The following is a 25,891-nucleotide window of genomic DNA, read 5'->3' on the forward strand; positions in this document are numbered from 1 at the left end:
AGACCTATTTCCTTCTCCTATGACTGTGAAGACTTGATAAGTATTTATTTCGAATGTGAGGAGGTTTGATTGCAACTATATGGATATTTCTACCCCTCTTGTGATATTCTTTCCTATACTTCCCTGACAACTATCCACTAATGTCTAAGTATGGACTTGACTCGATTATTATCGTGGCGAGATCGTGAGTTTTGGAATTATGCATGGGGATTTGAGAAAAGAATTGGGTTCTATACCTGTATGCAAGAGCTTGAGATAGGATGTGGAACTTTCGACATCCAAAGTACGCTTTAGGGATTCGTTATGTATGTAAGTGGTAATGGTACTCCTTGTGTTAAGGCTCCAGAATAGGAATAAGTAACATAGTATTTTAAAGTATTGTCCCACTTGTGTTCTACTTTCTCGTCTATCTCGTTTGAGAATAGCTAAGTTTAATTCCTCGTGGTTGGATTGGAAATGAATGAACTTAAAAGTTATATGACTAGAGCTTCCATGAAGCCAATCGTAATTAGAGTTGCCTGACAAGCTATCATTGAGTTAAGTGAGTCGGCAAGGTGACAAATGTGACTGATCTGTATAAGAAAATACAGATTATTCGAAAGGAAGTAGAGTTCCAAAAGAGATTAACTGAGCACTGGGAGGGACGAAGGGAACAAGAATACTTGGAAAAATTGAACTACTGCACCAGAATATAGAATTGAAAAAGAAATATGAAGGGATTCCAGAAGATGTACGCAATAAGATTGAATTAGTGCATTTGCCTAGTCGAATAGCATCTCAAGACATCCCTTGTCAAGTTAGCCATTAGTGAGATCTTGCCTGAAATAGTTGTGATCATTGGACGGTGCGCAGTGAAATTTTATGTAGCAAGCTGTATTCCCGTTAGGAACAGTGGACTAGGTACCTGCTGTTTTAGTAAGTGCTATTAAATATTGGTGGTTGGGCAGTATTGGATCCTTGTCCATGAGTCTATCCCTATATTTTAGTCTTTAAGTTAAGTGAAAATTTTTCGTTTGTCATTCGAAAGGAAGAAATTATTCAATGGACAATGTATGGGTTTAAGAGCTAGCAAGAATAGTAACCAAGTTTTAACTCTTCTTTTTATCGAGATTAAAGTTCGTGTCATTTCTCACCTTTGATATCTTCACTGATTTTATTTAGCATGGTGTTTAGCCATTTCACTATTATGATTTTCTCTCTAGATAGATTTTGGTAGTGGCATGAGTGGAGAGATTTTGGGGGAAAAGTATTAAGCTTCCATCTTTCTTGCAGGTACAAGGTAACTTTGCCAATAAACTTTCCTCTACTTCCAATATATGCAAACTAGTGGTTTAGGGTTTCAATTTCGGTAGTCGCATGAGAAAATTTCATGGTTTGAAGTTGTGTTGTGAAATTTTCAGTTTTATGGTAATTTTTTACCCACGCATGATGCTTAAGTGTTGGCCATGGTTTGGTAGCTTTACTATGTGAAATATCTAGCTTTTAGATGCTAGTTTGACTTGCCTAAAGAAACGTCCAACTTTTGATTAGGAATTTCAGCTTAGGGTTTCATTTTCTGACTTGAGTAGGTGACAGTTATATGCTTGATTTAGTGAGTTGTTGGCTTGATATGTATATGCTTGAATTGAAGCTGTTTCATGGGAAGAATGAAGCCTTGAATTGGCTGAAAAAAAATTAATAAACACAAAGGAAGTGCCACTGAAAATTTTTCCGCAGGGAACCTTGGGAAGTTTTAGGAAATCTGTTATATCTTGATGTAGAAAAAGTCAAAATTGAGTTTCGTTTGAAACTAGATTCAGAGTACTATCAACCGCAAAATTTCAGCATTGTTCTCAATTCCCATGAATATTTGTGATTTTTAAAAATCGACTGAAATTGCATACTTGTTCTATCTTTTACAGGATGAAGCAGCAAATTTAGGTTGGAATTTGACTTACTTGTGGATAGGATCTTACAACGGTACCTTCTAGAAAGTTGTAACAATTTGAATCTATTTTCCGACGGTATAAAGTTTATAAATTTTGGACTTAAGAATCTAGAGATATGATTTTCAAATGAGACCACGCAAAACTGGAAAATTGCTATTTTCCTAGGGTTGTTCCTACTTACATTTCCAACTTTAGGATTGGAGTTGGTAAACTATTTTGAGGTTGGTTTATGAGTGGAATTGAGGCTTAAATGAAAGGAAAATGAGTTCTTCAAATCATTTTAGGTCAGACAATTTACAACTCTATATTTTGAACGTCTTCTCTACTTTCTCCAAACGTTTGACTATAAGTAATAATCGTCTGCCCTAAATGACTTTTACAACATTGATTGGTAAGTACATGAGGATTACTCCTCGATTGGAACAAGAAAGTATTATATTTTGATAGGTTATACGAGTATAAAACTTGTAAATCGATGCATGTTCTAAATAAAGTTTTGGAACTTCAATTCCTACATAATATGGCTTTGTATTGCTAGTCTTTTACTAAAGCATGTGATCACAGGGTTCGAGAGAGTTAAAAAGGACATTCACGTAAAATATCCTGAACTATTCAGTAATCAAGGTGAGAATTTCGAGAACGAAATTCTTTAAGGGGGAGAGAGTGTGAGAACCCTTACTTTAAAATATAATTTCCCTAAACTGCATGCCTTGTCCTAAGATTTAAACCACTCATTATATGCCCTAGCGTTGTATTTTACATGTGTTACAACAATTCCCTTGTATTGACCCTCACTTTAAAACACAATTTTTTTCTTATCTACATGCCTTATTCTAAGATTTAGACCACCTATAATATGCCCTTGCATCATATTCCCTATGTGTTATAACATTTCCCATGCATTACATTTCATTTCCTTTTTATTTGAATTAAAACAATTTCTTGAGTTGGTTTTAAATATTTCACCACTTACATTTTGCCAAGTGGCTTTTATTTGTGGTAGGGACTTTATATGAGAGATTAGAGGTGTTAAATAGGTATTGGTACATTTGGAAGGGTTAAAACATCATTACTCAAAGAATTAAGAGAAGTTGTGGACAAGAAAGGGCTATGTGGCAAAACCCTAGCCAAGTATTTTGTTTGACCAAAGGTTAAAAGACAATTTAAACTAAGCTTAGCCTTTTCTTTCCTCATAGTGGCCGAACTCCTTGAGGTTTGTCAAGGAAGAGAGAGAACTCCATATTCTTGCATTCTAACCCTAGTTGATCAAGAGCAAAAAACCAAAAGAGAAAGATCTTGAGTTAGTGAGAAACTTTCCTCCAACCCTAGTACTTGATTCAAGCTTGAAACTTTCATTTTGGTGGATTGATTTGGTAGTACAAGCTTCCTACAAGAGAGGTAAATATTCTTTAAATGATAGTTTTATGGTGTTTTATCATGTACTTTAAGTTTTAATGGCAAACTACAAGTTGTTTGGTTGAGATTTGGGGTTAATCTCTTGAATGAAACAAATAGTAGTTGAGTTAGTTAGTATGCCTACCAAGTGTTTGATGAAATGTTTGGACTTTGCTCATGTTTGTTTTTGAGGTATTAATATGTTTTAAACCTCTTTTGAGTTAGATCTACCACTTGATATGTTATTTAAATGAAAATCATGGGAGGGTGAAGGTTGAGTGAATATGTGAAAGTGTGGACTGTTCTTCTTTGCCTTGGCTGACCGGTTCTTGAAGGAAGGGTTTCTCCTTCATTTTTGTGGTTTATTTGCACCTTAATGAAGCCTAAGAAACTTGGCTAGACATTGGTTAAGCTCATGTGTGAGTTGGAATGAAATTTAAGCAAGTAAAGTGGTTGGTTAGACCACTAGTGGACTGTTTTGGTTTCCCTTGATAACTAGACTGCTATGGTCATTGTTAAACATGTTTATGTGTTACATTGTGAACTCCAATGGTACTAGGTGACTTGAATCTCGGTATATGAACATTTCAGGACCGATTTGGGTAAATATGAACCAAAACAAATGAAGATAGCACCAAGAACTAATGTAGTTTTGCTTGAGGTTAGGGCTGATCCAGAGTTGGAAAATCATCCGACTTATCTGAGTTACTGGTACTGATAGGAGACGATCTAGAGTGTGTATTTGGTACCGTTGGAAAGCCCTTCGAGTCTAGTTTCCAACACCACCAACGCACTTGATTCTGACCTTCCTACAGTGAGTTATAGCCGTTTTACCGAGACTGCGCGGGTGCGACTATTTTACCCGCGAAGAACATTCTAAGCTTGAATGAGACTTTTCTTTTGCCCAACTTTCATGCACTTAATGACCCTACAATTGAGTGGAAAATGAACCTAATTTGTTAACGGTTTCACTCGTTGCCCTAGGATTGGGAAACGAAGGTGGTTGTAACTGAGATACTTGACGTTTGACTACTACATTGCTTGACAGGTGAGTGTTCCACTACCTGCTACCTGTTATGTGAAATATCTGAATACTTGAAATACTTGATTTGCGACTGTTTGAGCCAAACACTGTTTTGATAAAAATGGAGGCGAGCGTGTACTTTATCGCACTCGACCTCCCTTGTTTCTATTGAGCCTCTATATACTGTTATTATGAGATGTGATATCTCTATGTATGACTGTGTTTGAGTTGCTTGGGTGATATCCCATCAACTACTACTACTGTTTGGGTACCCAACCTCATAGGTGAGTCGGTTCTATCGAGCCAGCATGGGTTTGGTCAAGAAGGCCGATAAACCTTGGGGACTATTTACTGAACACTAGAAACCAGTATACTCGAGTATTACTAAACTACTATTTATGGTGTGCAGGCCCCGTAGGGGGTTGACTAGTGGACGGAGAACGGTGAAAATGGTGTTCTACGGACTTTATATTCTATGAAGACAAATGTTGACAGAGAGTCAATGGATGCGGTTATGATCAAGCTCAAGTGGTTTCTGGCTTTTGAAAGCCACCCATATCCCTGAATTGAACTGTGATTAAATTGTTATCATACTGTATGGTGTCTACTTGATTATATTATGATCTCTACTTGATCATATTGTGCCCTTATTTGGCTATGTGCTTACTTGTTTACTTGGAACCTCACTGGGCTTTAGCTCACCCCATTCCCTTTGTTTTCCTTAAAAGATCAGGAATGGACTTGATCAAGAGCTTTCTTAGCTTTAAACTTCTTAAATGTTCTTCGGAATTTCTTTCTTCTTGTAGGATGGCATGCTTGACACTTTCCTTTTGTAATCAGTTCAGGCTTTTTGCATGCTTGATCTAAACAAGCATCTCCTTTGAGATATTCTCAGACAACCTTTCTCTTGTTGCAAAGATCATCAAGAGATGAGCATATAGCTTGTTTGATCTGTCCAATTGACATCTACAAAATAGAACCAAACTTATTATGAATATAAAATTCAGTTCCTTCTACAAGTTGTTTGGGTAAAGAGCTCAAAAAAGATTGTTTGAGGTTTATATCAGCTCCTAAAGTAAAGAATAATTGAATCATCTTCTTAAAATGTTTATCAAGATCTTTGTGATCATAAGAAAAACATTCATTTGGAAAAATTCTTTCCTCTTTGATTCTTTACTTTCTTGAATATTACCCAAAAACATTACATGTAGAAGATCTACATTTTCTTTGAAATCTTGGCGGGTTAAGAAAAATACTTTATCAACTTCTGCTAAGCCTTCTGTGAGGTCCCAAAATTTTACTTGTCTTTATAGCTCTTATTTGAACTTACTTGCCTTAGATTCTTGGTTTTTTTAATGGTTGAATTTGAGCCAAGGGAGTGAATTTTGTTAAGAAAAGTTTCATAATTTCCAGTTGTTAGAAAATCTAGAAATTTTCGCTAGAGGCTCTACGCAACTTTGGAAAATTGGCTATAACTTCGTATAGGAAAGTCAGAATTGAGTTTCGTTTGTTGCGTTTGAAACTATACTCATAGGGCTTCCTACAGTATAAAATTCAGAGTTTCATTCTGTGACGACCCCACCTCCCCCTACGGCGTACCAAAGGGTTCGGCGGACCGCCTGCCCAACTCTCGCCAGGACTCACTCACTCGTATCACGTGCATACATCCGTGGACCATAAATAACATCGCAATTCAAGCTTATAATTTACATTGATGCACAATCAAGATACAAAACCTCAATATACCCAAACTGGTTCAAAGTGTATACAATCCAGATACAAAACATTCTATTCGAGTAATAGAGCGAGTACAAGTCAAAAGTCAAAACAACTAGACTACGCTAGTCTTTACACGCCTCACGCCTCGCTCGTACCCCTGTAAGGAAAACAAAACTAACGGAGTGAGCCAAAGCTCAGTGAAGTTCCAAATATCAAATTGGCCATCAAACAAAGTAATAACAGTGTAATAGTGAAATAGCGAACAAACAAGTCCAATCAAAGAGATAATACTTCAGGTAATCAAGAATATATGGATCATATTCACATGTAAGGATACAGTGGCTCATGTCTCGGCTCCATCCCAACTTGATCGATTGGTAGTTGACACTCCGTCAACTTTCAAGTAATAACTAGTCCAGAAAGAAAACCCCACTTCACGCCAGTCTCCGTCCACCGATCAACCCCCTTATCCGGGCCCGCACGCCACACGAAACACGGGTGGTAATACTCGAGTATACCGATTAGCCGAGGAGATAACACTCCACTCGACATTACTAGTTACCCAGGGTTCGTTATCTAATCGATCAGGCCCTTGCCGGCTCGACTCAATTAACTAGCCACAGAGTTTCTGGAATTCCAGGTAAGATATAATTCATACACATGTAAAGCAAGTCAATTGAAATCGATGAACAAGTACAAGTCTCATTAGGGCAAGTGCGATAAAGTACACCCTTGCCCGATCAAATCACTTATATATCATGTAATCACATTGGTCAAAGATAAATCACAAATATCAAGTTCAATCAGATATTTGGAAGCACTCACCAAAAGTAGTGTCTCTAATGTTCGCGTCTGGGTGGTACTCCGGGTTTGGAGTCCAAATCTGTGATAAAACTTGATTTAAGAACTTTGAAAATCAACTAAGGTTCGAAACTTAGACGTTTCGTTCAATAAGAATCAAGAAATTGAAATTCACTTGGAGAATAGTCGTGAAACGGTTGCTCGCTTTTTGAACTGAAAAATTTTGTAAGATGTATTCTTGGAAATAACTTTTGAGTCGAAAGTGCAAGGAAAACGGATTTTTAGTGATTATTACAGCTTTTCCTAAGGGTACAAGTTCGGCTACGTTCTAACGTATAACTCTCGATAACCAAAGTAGCAAAAGTCCTAGATGGTTCAAGTGATATTCATTTATCAATTTTACCCAAGTCGCAAGTGTATTTCTCTAGTCCTCGAGTGTAAATTTGGGCAGCATGCCCTTTGTATTTTCCTATTTCCAACCATTTATGGCTTCATTATTTTCCTCATTCAAACCCAAAGGCACACACACAAAAATCTAATTTCAATAGCCGTTCAATAGGCTCAAGACAATACAAGGACAAAATCAAGCTAACAACAAGTGCGGAAATGAAGTTTAACAAGAGACAGATTTGATAGAGTTTTGCGTAACGGACACAACCGAAGCTACGGTTATCGGATTGGGGTGAAACTTATATCATTTTGAATCTAAGACGAAGGCCTACAACTTTCATGAAGATCACTTAGTCAAATTTCCAGTGTAACCCAGTCAAATTTCAAATTCACAGAACCAACTTCCAACTAACCGGCTAGTTAACCGTACTACATTTAAATGGCCATATCTCAGGCTACCAAAGTCCGTTTAAGGCGTTCTTAGAGGCGTTGGAAAGCTACGATAGAGTAATAAAACTTTCATGTTTTGGAAAATGGCTAAATCGGTACGGATCATAGTGAATAGACACGGTCAACTGGATGAACTGTCTAAAACGGATAACTGGATGTATCCTAGGGCAGTGAAGGTATTTTGGTCTTTTAACAGGATACGTTACTCCGATTGGGCTGAAATTTTGTAGACATTTATAAAATAGTATTCTATACAACTTTCATGTTTTATTCTAAGCCTAATTCGTCCTCTAACATCACGAACTGGAACCAGACAGAACTGAGCTACCGTTTTCCAGAAATCTGAAAATTTTCGTTTTCAAAGGAAACTTTCTTCATTTCTTGCCTCAATCACCACCACAACCTCTTATATAAGCTTAGATACAACATATACTATCCATACAGTAAGTATAGGTAGAAAATCATCAAACCCTAACTCATGTAACTCAAGAACATACACTATATCCATCCAAATCATTATAATAGGTATCATCCACCACAAATTTAAGGTGCTATTCCAAATTAAACAAGATCAAGAGTAAGAAATGGTAAATCATCCTTATTACCTTATTAAAGTTACTACCAAGAGCAGCCCTAGCTTTTCCTTCCAAACTTTCACCAACACACCACTAGCTAAACACTCAAAGAAGGTTTTAATCGGTTTAGTTTCTTGTTTCCTCACTTGGATGGCTCAAACTCAAGATGAAATGGTGTATATCTCCCTTGGTTTTTCTCTCCCTCTCTCTCGGCCAAAGCAAGCAGAAATGATGAAGAAAGGAAGCAAAATGGTGATAAGAAGGCAAGACAATTTGGTCTTGGTCAAGGCCCTAGATGGCCAACAAATGTCACTACCAATTTCCACTCATTTTTTTGTTTCTTTTCCTTGCCAATTTGGCCAAAATTTTTGGCCAAAGCCAGCTGGAAATGAGGGGATATTTTGCTCAAATATTAATAAGCTTATATGGTAAGAAAGTGGTGATCAAGTGGTGTTCAATCGGTAGTGCACGGTACACGTCGGTTCGCACCGTTTTTCCTTAAATCACATGTACTAGGGTTTTTACTTCCTATTCACTAACTTTTTATCATTGTTTCTAATCACATATTATTTCTCACCTAAAAGTCACTCTTAAGCACCAAATTTGATCCTTACTCCATTCCGGATAATTACACTACGGATACACGAAAAATCCTATTTCACTTCAAATTGAAATCGGAAAGGAAAACCCTAATTTCCTATGATCATTGGCACTTTTCTAGGGTGATTGAGTAGTAGGATAGTGTAGATTAATAATTGCCAAATAATTTTCAAATAAAAGGAAATTTTCAAGAAATATATAAGGAATTTACAAGTCCTCACACTCTCTCCCCCTTCAGAGAATTTCGACTTCGAAATTCATACCTTTCGTCGTGAACAGGTCAGGATATTTCTCTTGCATGTCCTTTTCTTGTTCCAAGGTTGCTTCTTCCACTTCATGATGCTTCCATAGAACCTTTACTAATGGAATCTGCTTGTTTCTCAGGTCCTTCACCTTCCGATCCAATATTTGAATGGGTCGTTCTTCATAGGCTAAGGACTCGTCGAGTTCAATATCTTCTGGTTGCAAAATGTGAGTCGGATCCGGATGGTATTTCTTAAGTAAAGAAACATGGAAAACGTCATCGATCCGAGACAAACTAGCTGGTAATTCAAGTCGATAAGCCACATTTCCTATTCGCTGGAGTATATTGAAAGGTCCTATGTACCGTGGTTGCAACTTTTTCCCTTTTCCTGCTCTAATCTTTCCTTTCAACGGGGTATTTCGAAGAAACACCTTATCTCCTATCTCGAACTCCAAATCCTTCCTCCGATGATCGGCAAAACTTTTCTGTCGGTTTTGGGCTGTTTGAAGTCTTTGGCGGATCACCTTTACCCGTTCGTAGGTTTCCTCAACCCATGGTATTGTAGTCGGATCTATAATCTTTCTCTCTCCTACTTCATCCCAATGGATTGGGGATCGACATCGTCATCCATACAAGGCTTCATATGGGGCCATTTGAATAGAGGAATGATAACTATTGTTATATGTAAATTCAACCAAGGTTAAGTATCGACTCCAACTTCCTCCAAAGTCCACAATACAGGCTCTCAGCATATCCTCAAGAGTTTGAATGGTTCTCTCAGATTGTCCATCAGTTTGTGGGTGATATGATGTACTATAATTCAACTTAGTTCCTAGAGTCACTTGCAATTTCTGCCAAAATCGGGATACAAACCTAGGGTCTCTATCGGATACAATGCTTACTGGTACCCCGTGTAGTCTTACCACTTCATCCATATAAAGTTTGGCAAGTTTCTCCAAAGAATATTTCATATTTACTGGCAGAAAATGTGCGGTATTAGTTAATCGATCCACTATTACCCAAATCACATCATGCCCCTTTTGTGTTCGTGGCAACCCTGATACAAAATCCATCGTTATGTGCTCCCATTTCCATTCAGGGATCTCTAAAGGCTGTAACAGACCTGACGTTTTTTATGCTCAACTTTCACTTGTTGGCACGTAAGACACTTTTGCACAAACTGCGCAATCTTCGTCTTCATATTATCCTACTAATACAGACTTTTTAGATCTTGGTACATCTTATTATTCCTTGGGTGCACCGTATACCTAGAGCGGTGAGATTCCTCCAAAATCTCCCTCTTTAACTCCTCATCCCTAGGTACAACGACACGATTTCGGAACTTTAGATTCCATCAGGACTTAGGTTAAAGTTAGGCAACTCCCTTTTCTTCACCTTTTCCACCCACTTTTGAACCATTGGGTCCTTCACTTGGCCCTCTTTGATCCGATCCAACAGTGTCGACTTCACCTCAATATTTTCAAAAATCACCTTCTTCGATTCCAGACAAGGTTTCCACTCACCTACATCTTCCAACAAGTTCCACTCTCTCACCATGGAACTTGCTAGTTGAGCCTTTCGGCTTAAAGCATCTGCTACAACATTGGCCTTTCCGGGATGATAGTTAATCGTACAATCATAATCTTCTAAGAACTCCACCCACCGACGTTGTCTTAGATTTAGCTCCTTCTGAGAAAACAGATACTTAAGACTCTTGTGATCCGTATATACCTCGAAAGTCACACCGTATAGATAATGTCGCCATTTTTTCAAGGCAAACACAACAGCTGCAAGTTCCAAGTCATGGGTTGGATAGTTCTGCTCATGAGATTTTAACTTTCGAGACGCATAGCAATCACATTCCTATTTTGCATCAACACGCACCCTAGCCCCTCTTTTGAAGCATCGGTATAAACCGTGTAACTATCGTTCCCATTGGGCAAAGCTAAAACTGGAGCCATAGTCAATTGCTTCTTAAGTTCTTGGAAATTACTCTCACACTTAACATCCCAAATGTACTTTCCTTGTTTCTTTGTCAAGTTAGTTAAGGGTCCCGCAATTCTCGAGAAGTTCTTTATAAATCGGCGGTAGTACCCTGCTAAACCTAGAAACCTTCGCACCTCTGTGGGATTCTCTGGTCGCTTCTATTTGGCTACGGCTTCCACTTTCGCCGGGTCTACAGCAAGCCCATCTTTTGAAATTATATGACCTAGGAACGCCACTTTTTCCAGCCAAAATTCACACTTGCTGAACTTAGCGAACAATTGGTGCTCTCTTAGGGTTTGCAGCACTATTCGCAAGTGTTGTTCATGCTCCTCCCTTGACTTCGAATATACTAGGATATCATCAATAAACACCACTACAAACCTATCCAGATAAGGTTTAAACACTCGATGCATTAAATTCATGAATGCCGCTGGAGCATTGGTTAAGCCAAAAGGCATTACCGCAAACTCAAAATGTCCATATCGAGTGTTAAACGCCATTTTTGGCACATCCTCCTTTCTAATTCTCAATTGATAGTACCCCTGTCGAAGATCCAACTTAGAAAACACCACAGCCCCTTGTAATTGATCAAACAGCTCATCGATGTGGGGCAAAGGATATTTATTCTTAACAGTTACTGCATTCAGTCCTCGATAATCAATGCATAACCTTAAACTCCCGTCTTTCTTTTTAACAAATAGCACTGGAGCTCCCCATGGTGACTCGCTCTCATGTATGAACCCCCGTTCTAGCAAGTCCTGCAATTACACCTTTAACTCCTTAAGCTCAGCAGGTGCCATTCGATAAGGGGTTTTAGAGATGGGAGTAGTTCCGGGTACTAGATCAACCTTAAATTCAATCTCCCTTTTAGGTGGCAATGACCCCAACTCCTCCGGAAATACGTCCGGATATTCTCGGATTATCGGCATGTCGTCCAACTTAATATTTTCTCCCGGAGTGTTAACTAGAAAAGCTAAATAACCACGTGCCCCACAACTAAGCAATTTCCTAGCCCTTATTCCCGAAATGAGCGCAGATGAGGCTGACATACCCCTCACGTCTAACTTCAAAGTTGCCTCACCTGGTATGCAAAACTCTACCACTTTCATCCTACAATCTACCCGAGCATGGTAATGAGCTAGCCAATCCATACCTAGAATGACATCGTACCCCTTAATGGCTAGACTAATGAGGTCGACTATCAGTTTCCGCTCACCAACCCAAATATCACAATTTCTGTACACCTCATTCGCAAGTAAAGTTTGGTTACCCGTAGGTGTTGTGACGGGCCCACCTCCCCCTGGGCGTACCCTGGGGTTTAGCGGACCGCCTGCCCAGCTCTCGTCAGGACTCACTCACTCGCATCAATTAAAATAAGGTGCAATCTCAATAATAAACGAAATAACGGTTCCCAAATTTGGAACATACGAATACATTCATTTCTATCTCAATTATCCATACAGTCTCCAATACATCAAAAGAGTTAAGTTCTCAGTACATCCAACCCTAATCGAGCGACTAGTACGAGTACAATTACAAAATTCAAAAACAACTAGACTACGCTAGCCTGTACACGTCTCACGCCTAGCTCGTACCCCTGTAAGGAAAATAAATGGCGTGGTATGAGCTAAAAGCCCAGTGAGGTTCCAAATAGCAAATTGACCATTATTTATAAGTACAAGTTTTCGATATAGCAAATTAACGAGCATGAAGTGTTCATAAGAGTGAGTAATAACACTTCAAGTAGCAATCTCAAAATGAGCGAGTGTAAAAGTTTTCAGAAGAAACAATAATCCAATAAACAATAATCATTCCAAAGCATAAGGATACGGATGGCTCTCAGGAGCCAACTTCCCATTTCATCATCAGGAGCTTGATCACATAATAGTTGACACTCCGTCAACTTTCAAGTAAAGGAACCAATCCAGTAGAGCACCACTTACACTACTCTCCGTCCACCATTCACACCCCTACTGGGCCCAAAATCCTCAATAAACACGGGTGGTAATACTCGAGTATACCGATTAGTCGAGGAGATATCACTCCACTCGACAAACATGAGACCCAGGGTTCGTTACCCAATCGACCAAGCCCTTGTCGGCTCGACTCGAGTAACTTGCCGCAGGGTTTCTGGAACTCTAGGAAGTGCGCACAACATAAACAAGTATATCAATTCAATTTCAACAATAAACAAGTATATATCAAATGAGGGCAAGTGCGATAAAGTACACTCTTGCCCGATCAAGCCAATCATATATCATTTAATCATATTGATCAAGTATTGGAAACAAGTGTCCAGTTCAATCAGGTATTTGGAAGCACTCACCAAAATGAAGTGCCCCTAGTAATCACGTCTGGGTTATACTCCGGGTTTAGAGTCCAAATCTGCGATAAAACTTTGTTTCAGAACTTTAAAAATCAACTAAGGTTCGAAAAGTAGATGTTTCGTTCAATAAGAATCAAGACATGGAAATTCACTTGGAGAATATTCGTGAAACACTCGCTCGCTTTTCAAACTATATAACTTTATAACATTTATACTTGGAAATGCCATTTGAGTCGAAAGTACAAGGAAAACGTACTCCGAGCAGTCATTATTTTATTTCTCAAGGGTACAAGTTCGGCCAAATCCTTACTTATATACCTCGGTAAAAGAAGACGCAAATATCCTAGATGATTCAAGTAGTAGTCACTCTTAACCCTTACTCAAGTCACAAGTATATTTCTCTAGTCCTCGAGCGTAAATTTGGGCAGCATGTCCTTTGTATTTTCCTATTTCCAGCCATTTATGGCTTCATTATTTTCTTCATTCAAACCCAAATGTACACACACAACAATCTAATTTCAATAGCCGTTCAATAGGCTCAAGACAGTACAAGGACAAAAATCAAACTAATAACAAGTGCGGAAATGAAATTTAACAAAAGACAGATTTGACGGGTATTTACGGAATGGACACATCCGAGGCTACGCTTATCGGATTGGTGTGTAAATTATACCATTTCGAAGCTAAGACAAAGGCCTATAACTTTCATGAAGATCACTTAGTCAAATTTCCAGTGTAACCCAGTCAAATTCCCAATTCACAGAACCAACTTCCAACTAATTGGCTGATTAACCATACTACATTTAAATGGCCATATCTCAGGCTACCAAAGTCCGTTTAAGGTGTTCTTAGAGGAGTTGGAAAGCTAAGACAGAGTACTAAAACTTTCATGTTTTGGAAAATGGCTAAATCTGCACGGATCATAGTGAATAAACACATCCAAACGGATGAACTGTCTAAAACTGAACACTGGAATGCATCTAGGGCAGTGAGGGTATTTTGGTCTTTTCACAGGTTACATTGCTCCGATTGGGCTGAAATTTTGTAGAAAACTATAAAATATTATTCTCTACAACTTTTATGTTTTATGTTAAGCCTAATTCAGCCTCTAACATCACGAACTGGAACCGGACAGAACAGGGCTACATTTTTCCAGAAATCTGGAATTTTTCGTTTTCAATGGAAACTTTCTTCATTTCTTGCTCCAATCATCACCACAACCTCTTATATAAGCTTAGATACAACATATATTATCCATATAACAACTTAAGCAAAAATAAAAGGACCAAAGCCATGGTTAGACCTTATACCTCAACAAAAGAAGCTTGCCTGAGTAATACTTCACCTCCTCTTGAAATTTTTGTTTCCCCTAGCTTCCTAAGGTCACAACTCACAAATTAATCGGTTTAGAATTTTGTTTCCTCACTTGGATGGCTCAAACTCAAGATGAAGGAAGGTTGTTTCTTGCTCTCTCTTTCTCCTCTCTTGTCTTGGCCAACCAGCAGAAAAATGAAGGGGAATGGAGCAAAATGGAGGATAAGAAGGTTGGACTTTTGGCTTGGTCAAGTGGCCATAGGTGAGTGACACTTGTCACCACCAAAGCCAACCAAAATTTCTTTTTCTTTCCTTGCATTTTTAGCCCTAAATTTCGGTCAAAGCCAGCTGGAAATAAGGAGATATTTTGCTCAAATATTGATGAGCTTGTATGGTAAGAAAGTGGTGCGTTCAATCAGTAGTGCACGGTACCCGTCGGTTCGCAACGTTTTTCCTTAAATCACACGTACTAGGGTTTTTACTTCCTATTCACTAACTTTTTATCATTGCTTCTAATCACATATTATTTCTTACCTAAAAGTCACTCTTAAGCACCAAATTTGATCCTCACTCCGTACCGGATAATTACACTACGGATAAACGTGAAAACCCTAACTTGCTCCAACTTGAAAACGAAAAGTGAAAACCTTTACTTTCAAGTTCATTTGCACTTATTGTGGGGTGATTGGGTGGTAGGGCTATTATAAAATCATAATTTCCAATTAAAAGGGTATTTTTAAGAAAACGTGAGGGATTTTACAATTCCATAAATTGAATTTAGGGTTTCGGTTAAAATATGAGAAATTTGAGAAAACGGTCAGTCACAAATGAAACTAGGGTTTTGATTAGACTTTATTTCTAGAATTTAGGGTTTCTAGTCTGTAAAACAAAACAATAAAATAAAGAAACCGTAATATTCTCTTTGAGGCTAAACAACAATAATATCCTAAAAGTTGGGGTATCATAGGTGTTCTTACTTCTAAGTCATAAGGTAGCCTTTCAACTTTCATGTCAATTCCAAGCATAAATGTAGGGTTAACAAAAGAATGAGTGGCACCGGGGTCTATCAAAATTTTGGCTTACCGGTGAAAAACAGGAATCGTACCTTCCACTATCTCCGTTGGTTCAAGCACGAATTGTTGGTCCAGCGAATACACTCTGGCCGGTACCCTCGACCTAGTCCCTCCGACATTGGTCGGCTTTGGGTTTGACTTGGCAGTCGACTGAGTATCACTGATCAACAGGCAGTTGACTATCTGGTGCTCCGTACTTCCACACCTTAGGCACTTCCGAGCCTTTCTGCAGCATTCATCCTCTGTATGGTTCGATTTCCCGTAATATCCGCACGTTATTCGGGAAGTGGAGGTCTGGCCTCCCTGTGGAATGCCTCTACCTTGTCCCCTACCACTTTGGCCTCCCCTCTAGGCACCTCCTCTCTGAGCACCTCCCCTAGATGCACTCGAAAACCGTCCACCTCCAGCCCCACGACCGGATTTAGTAGGTGGCATGTTCCGATCACTCCGCGCTGACCCTTGGGCTCCACTAGGTACCCCTTTCCGTTTTGCGTGGAAATTTCTCACTTGTGCCCTGGCAGTTTTTATCCTTTGGGTCTTCTCCAAAACCTCCGTAAACGTATTAATTTGGGCCGCCGCCAAGGCCTCTTGTATCTCCACATTGAGCCCTTGCACAAATCTCCGTACTCTTCTTTGCTCCGTAGCTATCAGTTCAGGAGCAAATTTTGATAATTTCGTAAACTGAGTCTCATACTCAGCTACACTAGAAGTTCCCTGTCGAAACTTAATAAACTCATCCTCTCTCTTCTCCTGGACGATAGGAGGAAGGTATTTCTCATTGAACTCCCGTACAAAGTTTAACCAGGTTCACGCAGTTCCTTCTCTTTCCCATTTGGCCCTAATTACATTCCACCAAGCCCTGGCTGGACCTTCAAACTGGAAAACAGCGAATTGTACTTGCCTCTCCTCTGTATAGTTTAAAGCGGCAAAGATGTTGATCATGGCCTCTAGCCATTTCTCGGCTCCTTCCGGGTCTGCTCCTCCCAAGAACTTAGGTGGGAAGAACTTCTGAAATCTCTCTAAGGCCCTATCTTGCCCCATATTGGGGTCTCTAGGTTGATTTACAGGGGCTTGACCCTGTTGTTCCACTAAACGGGCCAAAATATTAGTCATTTGTTGGATTGCGGTTGCCACTTGATCTCCCCCTACAGCCTGGGGTTCAGGTTGTGGGTCAATCGTTGCCTCTCTCTCCTCTCTCGGTTCTTGCACCGGCTCCTGTGCTTGTCTACCCCCACGGCCCCGACTAGGACCGCGTCCTCGGTTAGTTCCCCTGGCTTGACTTCTTCTACCCTCCATGTTTTGGATTTAACCAACTATGGACATATAAACAAAGTAAGGTATGGCTCGTATCGCACGTTGGAAAAGGATAAACAGAGGCAATAAAACACATAATAAACAAGTTCTTTATATACATAGCAAATAAGTTACATATACATGCCAACCTAGGCAAGTCAAAGGCTATACTAGCCAAGGAACATAGAACAAAAGAAACCCTATTTACATCCACCGTGACACGTCAAAGTCAAAAACAAAAGAAAACGTGTCGTCCAACTATGTTCCTAACTACCCCACAAAAATCTCCTCAATCCTCGATCCTAACAAGTCGTCTGGCTAGACGCCGACCCAACAGACTCTGAGGATGCACTCGGCTCCTCCTCCGGGTCCTCCTCAGGATCCTCCTCAGGAGCACCAGGAACGTCAGGGGCTACAGGCACTTGACCCTCTTCGGCCAAGTCCTGAATCACATCATCCACCAGTGCCTCGCACTCAGTCAGGATATGGCCAGTCCGGTCTCTGATATCCTCAACTACTCGCATAAGGCGTCCAGTCGTCGCCTGAGCCTGCTCGTGGAAAGCATCAGTCCGCTGCTGCTCCTCCAAAATCGAGGCCTCCAGCTCTCGGATCCGGGCTCCCTGGTCTCGGAGAGTAGCCTGGAGACGCTCTATCTCCGAATGGCACCTACGATTGGCGCTACCCAATCGTCTCCGCTCGTCGTCCACTGCAAGCACTACCCGATCAGGATAGGAGTAGGACTTCCAGCAGTCGCAGCGTCAGATCTTGCGCGCTGGGGACCACCGCTACACTGGCCCACCGGGGTTCTCCTGATACGTGATCACGCGACAGACGGACCCCTCCAGATGTGGCTCGTCAATAGGAGCGTCAGTAGGTATGTCAGTAGGTACGGGCTGAGACAGCCCAACACGCCCAGATGCATCAGTACCCGCCATTACCTAGGTTTGCAAATAACATTGCAAAGTAAGTATAGGAGACGTAGAAAACAAGGCTAAAGGCTAAACTCAAGAATAAAACCCTAACCTATCGTGTCAAGCACTCAATCTATCCAAATCAATTCACAACCTAGGCTCTGATACCACCTGTGACGACCCCACCTCCCCCTACGGCATACCAAAGGGTTCGGCGGACCGCCTGCCCAGCTCTCGCAAGGACTCACTCACTCGTATCACGTGCATACAACCATGGACCATAAATAACATCGCAATTCAAGCTTATAATTTACCTTGATGCACAATCAAGATACAAAACCTCAATATACCCAAACTGGTTCAAAGTGTATACAATCCAGATACAAAACATTCTATTCGAGTAATAGTGCGAGTACAAGTCAAAAGTCAAAACAACTAGACTACGCTAGTCTTTACATGCCCCACGCCTCGCTCGTACCCCTGTAAGGAAAACAAAACTAACGGAGTGAGCCAAAGCTCAGTGAAGTTCCAAATATCAAATTGGCCATCAAACAAAGTAATAACAGTGTAATAGTGAAATAGCGAGCAAACAAGTCCAATCAAAGAGATAATACTTCACGTAATCAAGAATATATGGATCATATTCACATGTAAGGATACAGTGGCTCATGTCTCGGCTCCATCCCAGCTTGATCGATTGGTAGTTGACACTCCGTCAACTTTCAAGTAATAACTAGTCCAGAAAGAAAATCCCACTTCACGCCAGTCTCCGTCCACCGATCAACCCCCTTATCCGGGCCCGCACGCCACACGAAACACGGGTGGTAATACTCGAGTATACCGATTAGCCGAGGAGATAACACTCCACTCGACATTATTAGTTACCCAGGGTTCATTATCTAACCGACCAGGCCCTTGCCGGCTCGACTCGATTAACTAGCCACAGGGTTTCTGGAATTCCAGGCAAGATATAATTCAAACACATGTAAAGCAAGTCAATTGAAATCGATGAACAAGTACAAGTCTCATTAGGGCAAGTGCGATAAAGTACACCCTTGCCCGATCAAATCACTTATATATCATGTAATCACATTGGTCAAAGATAAATCACAAATATCAAGTTCAATCAGATATTTGGAAGCACTCACCAAAAGTAGTGCCTCTAATGTTCGCGTCTGTGTGGTACTCCGGGTTTGGAGTCCAAATCTGTGATAAAACTTGATTTAAGAACTTTGAAAATCAACTAAGGTTCGAAACTTAGACATTTCGTTCAATAAGAATCAAGAAATTGAAATTCACTTGGAGAATAGTCGTGAAACGGTTGCTCGCTTTTTGAACTGAAAAATTTTGTAAGATGTATACTTGGAAATAACTTTTGAGTCGAAAGTGCAAGGAAAACGGATTTATAGTGATTATTACCGCTTTTCCTAAAGGTACAAGTTCGGCTACGTTCTAACGTATAACTCTCGATAACCAAAGTAGCAAAAGTCCTAGATGGTTCAAGTGATATTCATTTATCAATTTTACCCAAGTCGCAAGTGTATTTCTCTAGTCCTCGAGCGTAAATTTGGGCAGCATTTTGTATTTTCCTATTTCCAGCCATTTATGGCTTCATTATTTTCCTCACTCAAACCCAAAGGTACACACACAACAATCTAATTTCAATAGCCATTGAATAGGCTCAAGACAATACAAGGACAAAATCAAGCTAACAACAAGTGCGGAAATGAAGTTTAACAAGAGACAGATTTGATAGAGTTTTGCGTAACGGACACAACCGAAGCTACGCTTATCGGATTTGGGGGAAACCTATACCATTTCGAAGCTAAGATGAAGGCCTACAACTTTCATGAAGATCCCTTAGTCAAATTTCCAGTGTAACCCAGTCAAATTCACAATTCACAGAACCAACTTCCAACTAACCGGCTAGTTAACCGTACTACATTTAAATGGCCATATCTCAGGCTACCAAAGTCCGTTTAAGGCGTTCTTAGAGGTGTTGGAAAGCTACGATAGAGTAATAAAACTTTCATGTTTTGGAAAATGGCTAAATCGGTACGGATCATAGTGAATAGACACGGTCAACTGGATGAACTGTCTAAAACGGATAACTGGATGTATCCTAGGGCAGTGAAGGTATTTTGGTCTTTTTACAGGATACGTTACTCCGATTGGGCTGAAATTTTGTAGACATTTATAAAATAGTATTCTATACAACTTTCATGTTTTATTCTAAGCCTAATTCGTCCTCTAACATCACGAACTGGAACCAGACAGAACTGAGCTACCGTTTTCCAGAAATCTGAAAATTTTCGTTTTCAAAGGAAACTTTCTTCATTTCTTGCCTCAATCACCACCACAACCTCTTATATAAGCTTAGATACAACATATACTATCCATACAGTAAGTATAGGTAGAAAATCATCAAACCCTAACTCATGTAACTCAAGAACATACACTATATCCATCCAAATCATTATAATAGGTATCATCCACCACAAATTTAAGGTGCTATTCCAAATTAAACAAGATCAAGAGTAAGAAATGGTAAATCATCCTTATTACCTTATTAAAGTTTCTACCAAGAGCAGCCCTAGCTTTTCCTTCCAAACTTTCACCAACACACCACTAGCTAAACACTCAAAAAAGGTTTTAATCGGTTTAGTTTCTTGTTTCCTCACTTGGATGGCTCAAACTCATGATGAAATGGTGTATCTCTCCCTTGGTTTTTCTCTCCCTCTCTCTCGGCCAAAGCAAGCAGAAATGATGAATAAAGGAAGCAAAATGGTGATAAGAAGGCAAGACAATTTGGTCTTGGTCAAGGCCCTAGATGGCCAACAAATGTCACTACCAATTTCCACTCATTTTTTTTGTTTCTTTTCCTTGCCAATTTGGTCAAAATATTCGGCCAAAGCCAGCTGGAAATGAGGGGATATTTTGCGCAAATATTAATGAGCTTATATGGTAAGAAAGTGGTGATCAAGTGGTGTTCAATCGGTAGTGCACGGTACACGTCGGTTCGCATCGTTTTTCCTTAAATCACACGTACTAGGGTTTTTACTTCCTATTCACTAACTTTTTACCATTGCTTCTAATCACATATTATTTCTCACCTAAAAGTCACTCTTAAGCACCAAATTTGATCCTTACTCCATTCCGGATAATTACACTACGGATACACGAAAAATCCTATTTCACTTCGAATTGAAATCGGAAAGGAAAACCCTAATTTCCTATGATCATTGGCACTTTTCTAGGGTGATTGAGTAGTAGGATAGTGTAGAATAATAATTGCCAAATAATTTTCAAATAAAAGGGAATTTTCAAGAAATATATAAGGAATTTACAAGTCCTCACACATTCAATCTCTATTAATTCCATTAAATTGGCAAATTTGACTGAAAATTCTGCCCTGCACAAGTAAAAATAGGAATGTTATAGTAGCTTACAGCTCAATTTGGACCAACTTATGAATTGAATCTCTTTGAGGTGTCTTCTAAAGATTATTAGTATTTGAAGTCTAGTTTTTAACAGGCCAAGTTGTATGAATTTTTTATAATTATAACTCAAGTTATCATTTTTCTAAAGGAATGGTGCATGCTAGGGTTTTTTGGTGCATTTTGGTAATGTGATCACTTGGTGAGGTGTGTGTACTAAATTTGGTGGATAAGAGCGGGTATTAAGTAAGAAGAAGGGTGTGATTAGAAGTGTTAATAATAAGTTAGTAAAATATAAGTTAAAACAAAAGTACAAGGAAGTTAAGGAAAATAGGCTTGAACCGACGTGCGCCGTTTGTTACCGGTTGAGTATACCATTTAACCAATACTTTCTTGCCTTAATCTTCTTGTTTTTATTTCACCTAATCCTCCCTAAACTCCTTCTTAATCCAGCTGAAATATTTGACTTAGAAAAGGTGAGAAAAGAAAAAAAAAAGAAGGAAAACTTGGTTGCCAAGTATTGGCAATCCAAGATAGCTTTGACCAAATGAGTTTTCTTTCTTCTTATCTTTCTTCTTGGCCATTTTTCTTCATTTCTTGCTTGGTTTGGCCGAACCATTGGAGAGGGAAAGGAGAGGAGAAAACTTCCATTCCTACCTTGATTCTTACCTTGTTTGAGTGAAGATCAACAAGAACAACAAAACTAAACCGAACAAAGTGGCAATAAGGTAGCAAGGAAGCTTGTAGTGGAGTTTCTTTGGAGAGGAAAGGCTTGGTTTTCCATTTCTCTTGGAGGATTGAAGGTAATAAACTGGAAAATTATCTTTCTCTTTCTTATCTTGCAATTTATTGGGAAGATGACTTGAAATTGGAAGTTTTATGGAAGATAATCTAGATTTGTGAAGATTGGTGAAATTTCCAGCTTAGGGTTTCATTTTCCAGCCTTGATTTTTGTTTTTCAGCTATGATATGATGGTATCTAGCTTTGTTATGGACTTGTGTGAAGATTTTCGTAGCTTTATTGTGACCTTTTAGCTTTCAACTAGAAATTTCCAGCATTAGTTCCACAATTTCAGCTTTAATAGAGAAATTTTCAGCTTTGATATTGTGATGATATATGCTAGAAATAAGCTACAATTAGATGGTTTTATGGCCTTGATTAAGAGCTGTTTTATCTTGTTACTTGTGTGACGACTGGAAAATTAGCTCATGTTTTCTTAAAATTTCCTCTTATTTTGATTAAATTACTTTATAATATTTTTTTTACTATTTATTTACTCCCTCAATAGTTGGAATAAAGAATAGAATTAAGAATTTCCCCTTTACTTTCATCGTTAGGGTAAATTAGGGTTTCTACGGGTTTTTACGTCTTTTGGTAGTGTGAGTAATCGATACGGAGTGTGTACTAAATTTGGTGGTTAAAAGCGAATTTTAGATAAGAAAAAGTGTGTGATTAGAAGTAATAATAATAAGTTAGTGAATTATAAGTGAAAACCCTAGTACGTGTGAGTTAAGGAAAAACGGTGTGATCCGACATCTGCCGTTTGTCATCGAGTGAGTACACCACTTGAACACTACTTTATTACCTTAATCACCTTACTTTTATTTCAGCTAATCACCCCTAAAATATCCTATAAAACAGCCACCATTTTTTACCAAAAAAAAGGAAGAAAAAAAAAAAGAGGACCAATGGCGGCTTGACAAGTGTTGGCCAACCAAGTTTGACCAACAAACTTTCCTATTTTCTTAACTTTGTTTTGGACCAAAAATTCCTGCACTTTTTCTTCATCTTAGCCGTGAATTTGAGAGGAAAAATAGGAGAGAAAAGTTCATCTTCAACCCCAACTTCATGCTTGAATCTTGAGTTTCAATCCACAAGCTTGTAAAATACTCCATAAAAGTGGTTCACTAGGGAAGATTAAGGACTTGAGTGGAGAGATTTTTGGAGGAAAATCACTAAACTTCCATCTTTCTTGAGGTTTGAAGGTACTTTCGGCAAGAAGCTACTTTATTTCTTTAATCTTGCACTTGAATGAGATTATGCTTGTTTGTAGTAGGTTTTATGAAAGATTTTGTAGTTATGGTGGTGATTCATGAAATTTTAGCTAGGGTTTGATAATTTTAAGCCTTGAATATGTTGTTTAACTTTCAAATGTTGGTAATGGGTTTGGATATGGAATTTGTGAGATGATTAGTGGCTTGATTGTGATTTTTAGCCTTAAAAGTTGAATTTCCAGCTTTGATAGTGGAATTTGCTTTGTTCTGACCAGTGTAATTTGTCCATGTTAGAGGCTGAATCTGTGACGACCCCACTTCCCCCTAAGGCGAACCAAAGGGTTTGGTGGGCCGCCTGCCCAGCTCTCGCCGGGACTCACTACAAAACTCAAGCATGAATATAATCGATGGTTCTTAAAAGCTCAAACGGAGTATAATATATCCACCAGTCCAACATACCAAAGTACAAGTCCAATACTTCATCTAAGTTTTCATACTAATAACTTAAGTACAATCCTTATGTTCGCAATTCAAATCATTCTTACAAAAGTATAATCCCCAAAATATCATGAGATTTACATTCACTTCAACCACAAGTACATCATACCATAAAGTTTCACAAATCTTTCAAAATAATCATTACATTCCACAAAGAAAATCAATCACAACCCAGATAAAGGATAATACACGGTACTCCAAATCCTTGTGCTTGAGTAACTATCCTTCTCGAGCCCTGCATAGAACTAAAATGTTTTTGGGGGTAAGCTAAAGCTCAATGAGGTTTCAAAAGGGAAAATCAAGTATTTATAAACCAGTGCGTAAGTGCTACTTTGGAAACACATGTAGAAGTAGTACATTTGTTGGTAACTTTACTACGAGTACAACTCATAAATCATTTAAAAACCACTAACGTACATTTGGAATGAACGACCATATAAATATATTTTCACGAATTTTAGTCAAACAAATAGTGGCTCGTCCGACTAGAAGAACATTACAAGGATTGTTTCGTCTCAGAGATTAATGCTCATGAGGAGTCTTACCTGAGAAATGTCAACTAGGAGAGCAATAACAGTATTAATAGTAAAGCAAACACAAAAGGATACAATATTCGGTCCACTTCCCGTCCTTATAACTCCCATCGATAACTCCCTCGGTTGACTGGCCATCACCTTATCCCTCCAGTGGTAATACTCGAGTATACCAAAATACAGTGCCCAGGGTTATCAACCTATCCGACCGAGTCCGCTTCTGGCTCGAATAGGTGATAACGAAGGGGAAAAGGCCTTGTTCAGCCAATGTGATAAAGTACACATTGTGACAGCCCCACCTCCCCCTAAGGCGAACCAGAGGGTTCGGCGGACCGCCTGCCCAGCTCTCGCCGGGACTCAGTCGATCACTTCAAGCAACCATCGGAATAACCATATGAATAACATAATAACGATCCAATCTAAACAAAACTTATATACATAGATATCTTAAAAGGAAGTACAGCCGTCAAATATACAAAGGTTCTCACTTCCCCGTACAACCAGCCCGTGCCAAGCACTAGGGCGAGAACCATTACAAAAAAACAAACAAAACTAGACCAAGCTAGTCTATGCCAAGATTTTCGTCCTTGCGCGTCTTCCCCTGCTAAGGAAAACAAAACTAAAGGAGTGAACTAAAAAGCTCAGTGAGGTTCCGGACATATAAGCAACAATCCAACTCATACCTTAATATAGAAATCAAGAATTCATGTAACATGTACAATGGAAAGCAATAATAACACATACATTAAAAGGATACGGGCTCACAAGGAGCCAAATGTTCCCGCGCGCGCTCGTTCTCCTGACATTTCCTCCTTCCTTCAATCTTTTGAAAAGCATTTGTTTTTTTTTCTTTAAATGAAAACCCCGCACATTTGATCATGCATTTCATTCACCCCCTTCCCAGCCATTGGCCGGGCTCCACCAGACTTCAAGGTAATACTCGAGTATACCAAAACGTTCACCCAGGTCACCTAATCGCCCGACCGAGTCCGCTTCTGGCTCAAGTCGATCGGTAACAAGGGGCAGCGGCCAGTTCAGCCAAAAGGCTTACATTCATGCGCAACTAGCATTTCAATCATTAAATCCTTGAAAATGGCACAGTTATTCAGGTCGAGTGCGATAAAGTACACACTCGCCTAGAAAGCTCGTTTTGGAAATCATTAAAAGCACTTAACACGTTCTCAATCAATAGTACAAGTCATGAAGTCAAGAAAATATAACAAACAAGGAACACTCACCTAACTATGCAAAATAACGTGCAAAATATCCTTCTGGATAGAATCCTTAATCACCGAGAAAACCTAAGATTGAACGAGAAAGAATATAGCACAACCAATTAGGTGAAATCGAAGAAACCCAATAAATGATGAGTAAAACGCATAAAAATGACTTTAAAGCG

This window comes from Coffea arabica, chromosome 1e, assembly GCF_036785885.1.
Source record: "Coffea arabica cultivar ET-39 chromosome 1e, Coffea Arabica ET-39 HiFi, whole genome shotgun sequence".
Classification (NCBI taxonomy): domain Eukaryota; kingdom Viridiplantae; phylum Streptophyta; class Magnoliopsida; order Gentianales; family Rubiaceae; genus Coffea; species Coffea arabica.